This window comes from Coregonus clupeaformis, unplaced genomic scaffold (assembly GCF_020615455.1).
Source record: "Coregonus clupeaformis isolate EN_2021a unplaced genomic scaffold, ASM2061545v1 scaf3219, whole genome shotgun sequence".
Classification (NCBI taxonomy): domain Eukaryota; kingdom Metazoa; phylum Chordata; class Actinopteri; order Salmoniformes; family Salmonidae; genus Coregonus; species Coregonus clupeaformis.
Genome location: NW_025536673.1, coordinates 40001 through 52583, shown reverse-complemented (window position 1 = coordinate 52583; position 12583 = coordinate 40001). Strand labels below are relative to the sequence as shown.

The following is a 12583-nucleotide window of genomic DNA, read 5'->3' as shown; positions in this document are numbered from 1 at the left end:
TGTGTGTGTAGATATTACGAGGTACGAACATGTAGATGTGAGTTGGAGCGTCCAAAGTTGTAAGAGGAGATTTGAGCTCACGCACTGACGCTGAAAAGGCAACAATGCACAGCCATACTCAGGTAACACAGAGACACACACACACACACTACAAGAGACCTACACACACACTACACAGAGAGACATGCTTGCACATTATGGGACACATACACACACTACACAGAGACACATACACACTACACAGAGAGACACACACACACTACACAGAGAGACACACTCACAGACACACTACGCACACAAGTGCTCACACAAAGAGACATAAAGCACACCACACAAGAGACATACACACCAACACAGAGAGACAGCACTACATTATGAGGCACAGCTCACGCAGAGACACACACACTCAATGCAAAAAAAGACACATCACACACTACACAGAGAGACACATACACAGACAATACACTACGCAGAGACACATACACACACACTACAAAGAGACACACTACACAGACACACCACACAGAGAGACACTACAAAGAGAGACACACAATACCAGAGAGACACACCACAGACACACACCACGCAGAGACACACACACACTACAAAAAGAGACACACTACAAGACACAAGCAACGCCAGAGACACATACACACACACTACACAGAGACACACTACACAGACACACACAACAAAGAGACACATACACACACACTACAGAGAGACACACTACAGACACACGCCAACACAGAGACCACACACTACACAGAGAGACACCCACAGAGAGACACACTACACAGAAACACACACTACACAGAGACACACACTACACAAGAGACACACTACACAGACACACACACACACACAGAGAGACACACTACACAGACACAAATTTAAAAAGACACATACACACACTACACAGAGAGACACACTCACACAGACACACACAACTCACAGAGACACACACTACACAGAGACCACACACACTACACAGAGGCACACACACTAAGCACAGAGAGACACACTCACAGACACACACTACTAATAGACACACTCAATAAAGGGAGAGACACACTAAATATAGAACACACTACACAGACACACGAGACACACACACACACACACACCACAGAACACACTACACAGAGAGACACACACACTACACAACACACTACGCAGAGACACACACACACACTACACAGAGACACACACTACACAGAGAGACACACACACTACACAGAGACACACACACACTACACAGAGAGTACACCACACAGATAAAGACACTCACGAAGAGACACACACTACACAGAGAGACACACTACACAGAGAGAGACACTACACAGACACACACTACTTATATACTACACCACACAGAGAGACACACTACACAAAGAGAGACACACATACCACACAGAGACACACAATACACAGAGACAAAGGCCACACTACGAAGAGACACACACACACACTACACAGAGAGCTCAGCATAGCTGCGGGTGTCTCCAAGCACCTGGGTGGATGTGGGAACCAGGCCAGCTCAGCATAGGCTGTGTGGTGTCTCCTGCTAACTTCTGGTAGAGGTGAAACCAGAACAGAAAAGAAGGCTGTGTGGTGGCCCTGCCAACTTGCGTGGATGGGGAACCAGGCCAGCTCAGTGACAGCTGCGTGGGTGTCTCCTGCCAACTTGGTGGAGGAACCAGGCCAGCCTGAATACAGCTGTGTGGTGTCTCCTGCCAACTTGGGTAGAGCAGGAAATCCAGGCCAGCTCAGTGCGGCTGTGTGGGTGTCTCCTGCTAACTTCTGCAGAGGTGGAACCAGGCCAGTGGGGTTGCAATGTGTGGTGTCCCTGCTAACTTGGTAGAGGTGGAACCAGGCCAGCTCAGCAGTCAAGCAAGTGGCTAACTTGGCGGTTTTTGTGTTTCTAGGCTCTGTTAATCTCTTGCTGTGCACACGGCTAATGCGGAGCCTCATGGGCGGATCATGGGTCTGGACCTACCTGATGGAGGTCACCTGGACACACGGCCGCGGACGGATACAAGATCTCTGCTACATCCATCTTCTTTGAGTCCATGCCCTCACAAGGCAAACCACACACCACAGAGACAGCATATAGAGAGACACCACAGAGAGACAGCTTATAGAGACACACCACAGAGACAGCATATATATAGAGACACACCACAGAGAGACAGCGAGAGACACACCACAGAGAGACGATAGACACACCACAGAGAGACCAGCGTATAGAGACACACCACAGAGAGACAGAGCGTATAGAAGCACACACTGTCAGAGAGACAGCGTATAGAGACACACCACAGAGACAGCGAATAGAAGACACACCACAGGAGAGACAGCTGATAGAGACACACCACAGAGAGACAGCGTATAGAGACACACCACAGAGACAGCGTATAGAAGCATTTTCACACCACAGAGAGACAGCGTATAGAAGACACACCAGAGAGACAGCGAACAGAAGATACACCACAGAGACAGCGTATAGAAGACACACCACAGAGAGACAGCGAATATAGAGACACACCACAGAGAGACAGCCGTATAGAGACACACCACAGAGAGACAGCGAATAGAGAGCACACCACAGAGAGACAGCGAATAGAGACACACCACAGAGAGACAGCGTATAGAGACACACCACAGAGAGACAGCGTAGATAGAAGACACACCACAGAGACAAAGCGAACAGAGACACACCACAGAGAGACAGCGATAGAGACATACCACAGAGAGAGACAGCGAGAGTAGAGAGACACCACAGAGAGACACCGAGACACAGCGTATAGAGAGACACACCACAGAGAGACAAAAGGGAAAAGAAGACACACTCCACAGAGACCAGCGTACAGAGACACACCACAGAGAGACAGCGTATAGAGACACACCACAGAGACCAGCGTATAGAGAGACACACCACAGAGAGACAGCCGATAGAGACACACCACAGAGAGACAGCGAATAGAGACACAAAATTGAGAGACAGCGACAGAGACACCACAGAGAGACATGCGTATAGAGACAACACCACAGAGAGACACCACAGAGAGACAGCGAATAGAGAGACACACCACAGAGAGACAGCGAACAGAGACAGACCACAGAGAGACAGCATAAGAAGACACACCACAGAGAGACAGCGCACAGAAGACACACCACAGAGAGACAGCGTATAGAGACACACCACAGAGAGACAGCGTATAGAGAGACACCACAGAGAGACAGCGTATAGAGACACACCACAGAGACAGCGACAAAAGACACACGGCAGAGACCAGCTGTGAGAGAGAGACACACCACAGAGAGACAGCGAATAGGAAGACACACCAGAGAGACAGCCAGACAGAGAGACACACCACAGAGAGACAGCGAGAGACACTCACAGAGACAGCGATAGAAGACACACACCACAGAGAGAAAGGAGTAGAGAGACACACCACAGAGAGACAGCGAGAGAGACACAAAATCTGTAGAGAGACAGCGCATAGAGACACACCACAGAGAGACAGCGAATAGAAGACACACCGTAGAGAGACAGCATATAGAAGACACACCACAGAGAGACAGCGAATAGAGACACACCACAGAGAGACAGCGAGAGACACCAAGAGACAGCGTATAGAGAGACACACCACAGAGAGACAGCGACAGAGAGACACCACACAGAGAGACAGCGAGCAGAGACACACCACAGAGAGACAGCGACAGAGACACACCACAGAGAGACACAGAAGAGAGACAGCACCACAGAGAGACATGAGAAGACATACTACAGAGAGACAGCTGAGAAGTTACACCACAGAGAGACAGCATATAGAAGACATACCACAGAGAGACAGCGTATAGAGACACACCACAGAGAGACAAAGGGCATAGAGACACCACAGAGAGACAGCCGAGCAGAGACACACCACAGAGAGACAGCGAATAGAGACACCACAGAGAGACAGCGTATAGAGACACACCACAGAGAGACAGCGAATAGAGACAATTCACAGAGAGACAAAGGATAGAGACACCACAGAGAGACAGCGTGATAGAGACACCACAGAGAGACAGCGAATAGAGACACACCACAGAGAGACAGCGTGATAGAGACAGTCTACAGAGACAAAATGATAGAGACACACCACAGAGAGACAGCGTATAGAGACACCACAGAGAGACAGCGTATAGAGACAAACTACAGAGAGAGACAGCGAATAGAGACACACCACAGAGAGACAGCGAATAGAAGACACACTACAGAGAGACAGCTATAGAAGACACACCACAGAGAGACAGCGTATAGAGACACACCACAGAGACAGCTTATAGAGAACACACCACAGAGAGACAGCGTATAGAGAACACCACAGAGAGACAGCGTAGATAGAGACCTACAGAGAGACAGCGTATGTGGAACACACACCACAGAGACAGCATATAGAAGACACACCACAGAGAGACAGCGTATAGAGAAACACACAGAGACAGCGTGTAGAGACACCACGAGAGACAGCTTATAGAGACCACACCACAGAGAGACAAGCGTATAGAGACACACCCACAGAGAGACAGGATAGAGACACCCACAGAGAGACAACGCGCTAGAAGACACCCACAGAGAGACAGCGTATAGAAGACACACCACAGAGAGACAGCGTATAGAGACACACCACAGAGAGACAGTAGTGTAGAAGACACACCCACAGAAGAGACGTATAGAAGACACCCACAGAGAGAGCCTTGTATAGAAGACACACACAGAGAGACAGCGTATAGAAGACACACCACAGAGACAGCGTATAGAAGACACACCACAGAGAGACAGCGTATTAGACACACCACAGAGAGACAGGGAGCAGAGAGACACCACAGAGAAGACAGCGCATAGAGAGACACCACGGAGACAGCGTATAGAGACACACCACAGAGAGACAGCGTACAGAAGACACACCACAGAGAGCTTAGGACACACCACAGAGAGACAGCATAGAGCCACACCACAGAGAACAGCGTATATAGAAGACACACTCCACAGAGAGACAGCGTATAGAGACACACCACAGAGAGACAGCATACAGAGAGACACCACAGAGAGACAGCCACAGAAGACACACCACAGAGAGACAGCGTATAGAAGAACACACCACAGAGAGACAGCGTATAGAGAGACACTTCACAGAGACAGCGACAGAGACACACCACAGAGAGACAGCACAGAGACACCCTCCACAGAGACAGCGTATAGAGACACACCACAGAGAGCCAGCGTAGCACACCACAGAGAGACAGCGATATAAAGACACACCACTGAGAGACAGCGTATAGAGACACACCACAGACAGACAAAGGTATGAAGACACACCACAGAGAGACAGCGTAGAGAAGACACACCACAGAGAGACAGATAGAGACACACCACAGAGAGACCAGAAACAGAGACAGCGTACAGAGACACACCGCGAGAGACAGCATAAGACACACACCACAGAGACACAAGCAATAAGAGACACACCACAGAGAGACAGCGTAAGAGACACACACCACAGAGAGACAGCGTATAGAGAGCGCACCACAGAGACAGCTTATAGAGACACACCACAGAGCAGCGAGCAGACACAACAGAGAGACAGGTATAGAAGACACATACCCACAGAGAGACAGCGTATAGAGAGACACCACAGAGAGACAGGATAGACAACTACAGAGAGACACCGTATAGAAGCACCACAGAGAGACAGCTTATAGAAGACACACCACTAAGAGAGCCAGCGTATAGAGAGACACACCACAGAGAGACAGCGATATAGAGACACACCGCACAGAGACAGCGTATACAAGACACACCACAGAGACAGCTTATGAAGACACACCACAGAAGAGACAGCGTATACAGACCTTTTCCGAGACAGCGTATAGAGACACACCACAGAGAGACAGCGTATAAGAAAGACACACCCAGAGAGACATGCGTATAGAGACACACCACAGAGAGACAGCGTATAGAGACACACCACAGAGAGACGACGTATAGAAGACACACCACAGAGAGACAGCGTATAGAAGACACACCACAGAGAGACAACGTACAGAGAGACACCACAGAGAGACCAGCGTATGAGACACCTGAGACACACCACAGAGAGACAGCCAGTAGAGAGACACACCACAGAGACAGCTTATAGAGACACACCACAGAGAGACACACCACAGAGAGACAGCGTAAGAAGACACCCACAGAGAGACAGCATATAGAGACACACCACAGAGAGACAGCGTATAGAAGACACACCACAGAGAGACAGCGTATAGAGACACACCACAGAGAGACAGCGTCTAAATAGAGACACACCACAGAGAACAGCGTGTAGAAGACACACCACAGAGAGAACAGCGTATAGAAGACACACCACAGAGAGACAGCATATAGAGAGAACACCACAGAGAGACAGCGTATAGAGACACACCACAGAGAGACAGCGTATAGAGACACACCCACAGAGAGACAGCGTATAGAGACACACCTACAAGAGAGACAGCTTGTAGAGACACACCACAGAGAGACAAGCGTATAGAAGACACCATGGGCAGAGAGACACTAAGCGAGACACACCACAGAGAGACAGCGTATAGAAGACACACCACGAGAGACAAAGCATATAGAAGACACAATTCACAGAGAGACAGCGTATAGAGACACACCACAGAGAGACAGCGTATAGAAGACACACCACAGAGAGACAGCGTATAGAAGACACACCCACACAGAGACAGCATATAGAGACACACCACAGAGAAGACAGCATAGAAGACACACCACGAGACAATATATCATAGAGACACACCACAGAGAGACAGCATATAGAGACACACCACAGAGAGACAAATGCTATAGAGACACACCACAGAGAGACAGGAACAATACCCACAGAGAGACAGCGCAAGAGAGACACACCACAGAGAGACAGCGTATAGAGAGACACCACAGAGAGACAGCGACGTAGAGACACACCACAGAGACAGCGTATAGAGAGACACACCACGAGAGACAGCGATAGAGAGACACACCACAGAGAGACAGCGGAGACACACCACAGAGAGACAGCTTATAGAACCACCAGAGACAGCGTATAGAGACACACCACGAGAGACAGCGTATAGAGACACACCAGAGAGACAGCGTATAGAAGACACACCACAGAGAGACAGCGTATACAGAGAGACACCACAGAGAGACAGTGAAGACACACCACAGAAGAGACACTATAGAGACACACCACAGAGACACACACAGGGGCTTAATCAGAGGGACACACCACAGAGAGACAGCTTATAGAGACACCACAGAGACAGCGTATAGAGAGACACCACAGAGAGACAGCTTATAGAGACACACCACAGAGAGACAGCGTATAGAGAGACACACCACAGAGAGACAGCGACATAGAGACACACCACAGAGAGACAGCGTATAGAGACACACCACAGAGAGACAGCTTATAGAGACACACCACAGAGAGACAGCGTATAGAGACACACCACAGAGAGACAGCGTATAGAGACACACCACGAAGAGACAGCGATTAGAAGCCACACTACAGAGACAGCGTATAGAGACACACCACAGAGAGACAGCGTACACACCCACAGAGAGACAGCATATAGAAGACACACCACAGAGAGACAGCGTATGAAGACACACCACAGAGACAGCGTATAGAAGACACACCACAGAGAGACAGCGAGTAGAGACACACCACAGAGAGAAAGAGAGACAGCGTATAGAAGCATACACCACAGAGCAGCGTGAGGAGACCCACCACAGAGAGACAGCCGTATAGAAGACACCAGAGAGAGACAGCGTATAGAAGACACACCACAGAGAGACAGCGTATAGAGACACACCACAGAGACACTGAGAGAGACACACACAGAGACAGCGTATAGAGACACACCACAGAGAGACAGCGACACACCACAGAGACAGCGTAGAGAGACACACCACAGAGAGACAGCGTATAGAGACACACCAAAGAGACAATGCATAGAAGACACACCACAGAGAGACAGCGTAGATACACCACAGAGAGACAGCGTATAGAGACACACCACAGAGAAAAGAGAGACAGCGAGAGAGACACACCACAGAGAGACAGCGAAGAGATACACCACAGAGAGACAGCGTATAGAGAGACACACCACAGAGAGACAGCTTAAGAGACACACCACAGAGAGACAGCGTATAGAGACACACCACAGAGAGACAGCATAGAGAGACACACCACAGAGAGAATAGAGACCACAGAGAGACAGCGTAGAGAGACACACCCAACAGAGAGATAGCGATAGAGACACACCACAGAGAAAGCAAGTAGAGACACACCACCACAGAGAGACAGCTTATAGAAGACACACCACAGAGAGACAGCGATATAGAGACACACCACAGAGAGACAGCGTATAGAGAGACACACCACAGAGAGACAGCGTATAGAAGACACACCACAGAGACAAAAGACAGCGTATAGAGACACACCACAGAGACAGCGTATAGAGACACACCACAGAGAGACAGCATAGAGACACACCACAGAGACACAGCGACAGAAGACACACCACAGAGAGACAGCGTACAGAGACACACCACAGAGAGACAGCTTATAGAGACACACTACAGAGACAGCGGCTGAAGACACACCACAGAGAGACAGGAAGAAGACACACCACAGAGACAGCGTATAGAGACACTACAGAGAAACAGAGAGACAGCGAGATAGAGACACACCACAGAGAGACAGCTTGTAGAGAAAGAGAGACAGCGTAGAAGACACACCACAGAGAGACAGCGTATAGAAGACACACCACAGAGAGACAGCGTATAGAGACACACCACAGAGAGACAGCGTATAGAGACACACCCAGAGAGAATCAGCGTATAGAAGACACACCACAGAGAGACAGCGTATAGAGACACACCAGAGAGACAGCGTAGAGACACACCACAGAGAGACAGCATAGAGACACACCACAGAGACAGCGTACTAGAGACACACCACAGAGAGACAGCGCATAGAGACACACCAGAGACAGCGATATAGAAGACACCACAGAGAGACAGCTTATAGAGACGCACAGAGACAGCGACAGAGACACACCACAGAGAGCAGCGCATAGAGACACACCACAGAGAGACAGCGTAGAAGACACACCACAGAGAGACAGCGTATAGAGACACACCGACAGAGACAGCGAAGAGACACACACACAGAGAGACAGCGTATGAAGACACACCACAGAGAGACAGCGATAGAAGACACACCACAGAGAGACAGCGTATAGAGACACACCACAGAGAGACAGCAAATAGAGACACACCACAGAGAGACACGTATAGAAGACACACCACAGAGAGACAGCGTATAGAAGAACACCACAGAGAGACACGTATAGAGACACACCACAGAGAGACACCACAGAGAGACAGCGTATAGAAGACACACCACAGAGAGACAGCGTATAGAGACACACCACAGAGAGACAGCGTATAGAAGACACACCACAGAGAGACAGTGATAGAGACACACCACAGAGAGACAAGCATAGAAGACACACCACAGAGAGACAGCGTAATAGAGACACACCACAGAGAGACAGCGTATAGAGACACACCACAGAGAGACAGCGTATAGAGACACACCAGAGAGACAGCGTATAGAGACACACCACAGAGAGACAGCGTATAGAAGACACACACAGAGAGACAGAGAGACACCACAGAGAACAGCGAGAGACCACACCCAGAGACCCACCACAGAGACAGCGTGAGAGACACACCACAGAGAGATGCAGCTTATAGAGACACACCACAGAGAGACAGCGATAGAAGACACACCACAGAGAGAACAGCTTATAGAGACACACCACAGAGAGACAGCGTATAGAGACACACCACAGAGAACAGCCATAGAGAGACACACCAGAGAGACAGCGTATAGAGACACACCACAGAGAGACAGCGATATAGATACACACCCACAGAGAGACAGTGTATAGAGACACACTACAGAGAGATAGCGCATAGAGATACACCACAGAGAGACAGCGTATAGAAGACACACCACCAGAGAGACAGCGAATAGAAGACACACCACCAGAGAGACAAGGATAGAGATACACCACAGAGAGAAGGTATAGAAGACACACTACAGAGAGACAGCGATATAGAGACACACCACAGAGAGACAGCATATAGAGACACACCACAGAGAGACAGCGATAGAGACACACCACACAGAGACAGCTGATAGAAGACACACCAAGAGACAGCATAGACCACAGAGAGACAGCGATATGAGACACACCACAGAGAGACAGCGTATAGAAGACACACCACAGAGAGACAGCGTACTGAAGACACCCACAGAGGACAAGAGAGACACCACAACAGCGTATAGAGACACACCACAGAGAGCAGCGTGAGAGACACACCACAGAGAGACACATGAGACACACCACAGAGAGACAGCGTATAGAAGACACACCACAGAGAGACAGCGATATAGAGACACACCACAGAGAGACAGCGTATAGAGACACACCACAGAGACAGTATAGAAGACACCACAGAGACACAGCGTAGAGAACACCACAGAGAGACAGCGATATAGAGACACACCCACAGAGACACACCACAGAGAACAGCGACACCACAGAGAGACAGCTAGAGACACACCACAGAGACAGATAGAATACACACCACAGAGAGACAGCTTATAGAGACACACCACAGAGAGACAGCGTATAGAGACACACCACAGAGAGACAGCGTATAGAAAGACACAACCACAGAGAGACAGCGTATAGAAGACACACCACAGAGAGACAGCGTACCTAGAAGACACACCACAGAGAGACAGCGTATAGAAGACACACCACAGAGAGACAAGAAGCACCTACAGAGAGACAGCGTATAGAGACACACCACAGAGAGACAGCGTATAGAGACACACCCAGAGACAGCGTATAGAGAGAACCTACAGAGACAGCGTATAGAGACAGACCACAGAGACAGCGTATAGAGACACACCACAGAGACAGCGTATAGAGACACACCACAGACAGCGTATAAGAGACACACCACGAGAGACAGACTATAGAAGACACACTACAGAGACAGCGATCATAGAACACACCCACAGAGAGACAGCGTATAGAGACACACCACAGAGACAGTGACAGAGACACACCACAGAGAGACACGTATAGAGACACACCACAGAGAACAGGTATACGAAGACTACGAGACAGCGTAGAGAGACAACCACAGAGAGAAGCGATAGAGACACACACCACAGAGACACAAATCACAGAGACAGCGTGAGCATCACCACAGAGAGACAGCTTATAGAGACACACACAGAGAGACAGCGACATAGAAGACACACCACAGAGAGACAACTATAGAGACACACTACAGAGACAGCGATATAGAGACACACACAGAGAGACAGCGTATAGAAGACACACCACAGAGAGACAGATAGACAAGACACACCACAGAGAGACAGCGATAGAAGACACACCACAGAGAACAGCGATAGAGACACACCACAGAGACAGCGGTGAAGACACACCACAGAGAGACAGCGTATAAAGACACACCACAGAGAGACAGCGTATAGAAGACACACCACAGAGAGCAGCGTATGACAGAAGACACACTCACAGAGAGACAGCGTATAGAAGACACACCACAGAGACAGCGTATAGAAGCACACCACAGAGAGACAGCGTATAGAGACACACCACAGAGACAGCGTATAGAAGACACACCACAGAGAGACAGCGATAGAGAGACACCACAGAGACACCACAGAGACAGCGTATAGAAGACACACCACAGAGGTTATATTCGAGATCAAAGTCCTTAAAAATTCCTAGGAGACTTTTCCAGACTGACTCGGCCTTGCCTGTCCAGCCAAGGTAACCATAAGGAGAACAGAACTGTCTTGACACCCAGTTCTATCACCGGAACAAATGAGCTGGACCTTGACCACAGTTACTCATTGTGTCAGTGTTGTTTTCATGTTGTTATTCGGGCTGTAGGAAGGCCTTGACGCCAGGCGTGTGTTGTCCACTGACCTGTAGCCCCTCCCTCCTACCCTCCTCTACACCCGATTGGCTGATTCTAAGTTATTTTAAATGTTGTGGTAAAGGGGCTGGATAGGGGAAGTACTGGTCTGTCGTCTCTTTGGACCCGTCGAATGGCTTTCCATACTGTACAACCTCGTTACTGATTCAAAAGATGGTCTCGCGATCGGCATTGAATCAGGCTGTGATTGGGTGTAAAACATTCCCTGACAGTGTTAAGTCAGGTTTCTAGGTCAAGAGCTTCAAGTCCTCGGTGATACAAAATCACCTAAAAGCAACTTTAAAGTTGGTCCACGCGTGCGCAGTTGTGAAGAAGGCGCCTCTTCCCCCTCAGGAAGTTGAAAAGGTTTGGCATGGGCCCTCAAATCCTCCGAGAATCTACAGCTGTGTACCATTTGAGAGCGTGACCGTGAATATGCCTGTTCAG

At 49.2% G+C, this 12583-nt stretch overlaps 1 pseudogene; it reads left to right on the top strand.

Annotated features, from left to right (window-relative positions):
* Positions 1–1636: 1636 nt before the first annotated feature.
* The window catches only part of LOC121562018, a 35039-nt pseudogene continuing 24092 nt past the window's right edge, over positions 1637–12583 (top strand).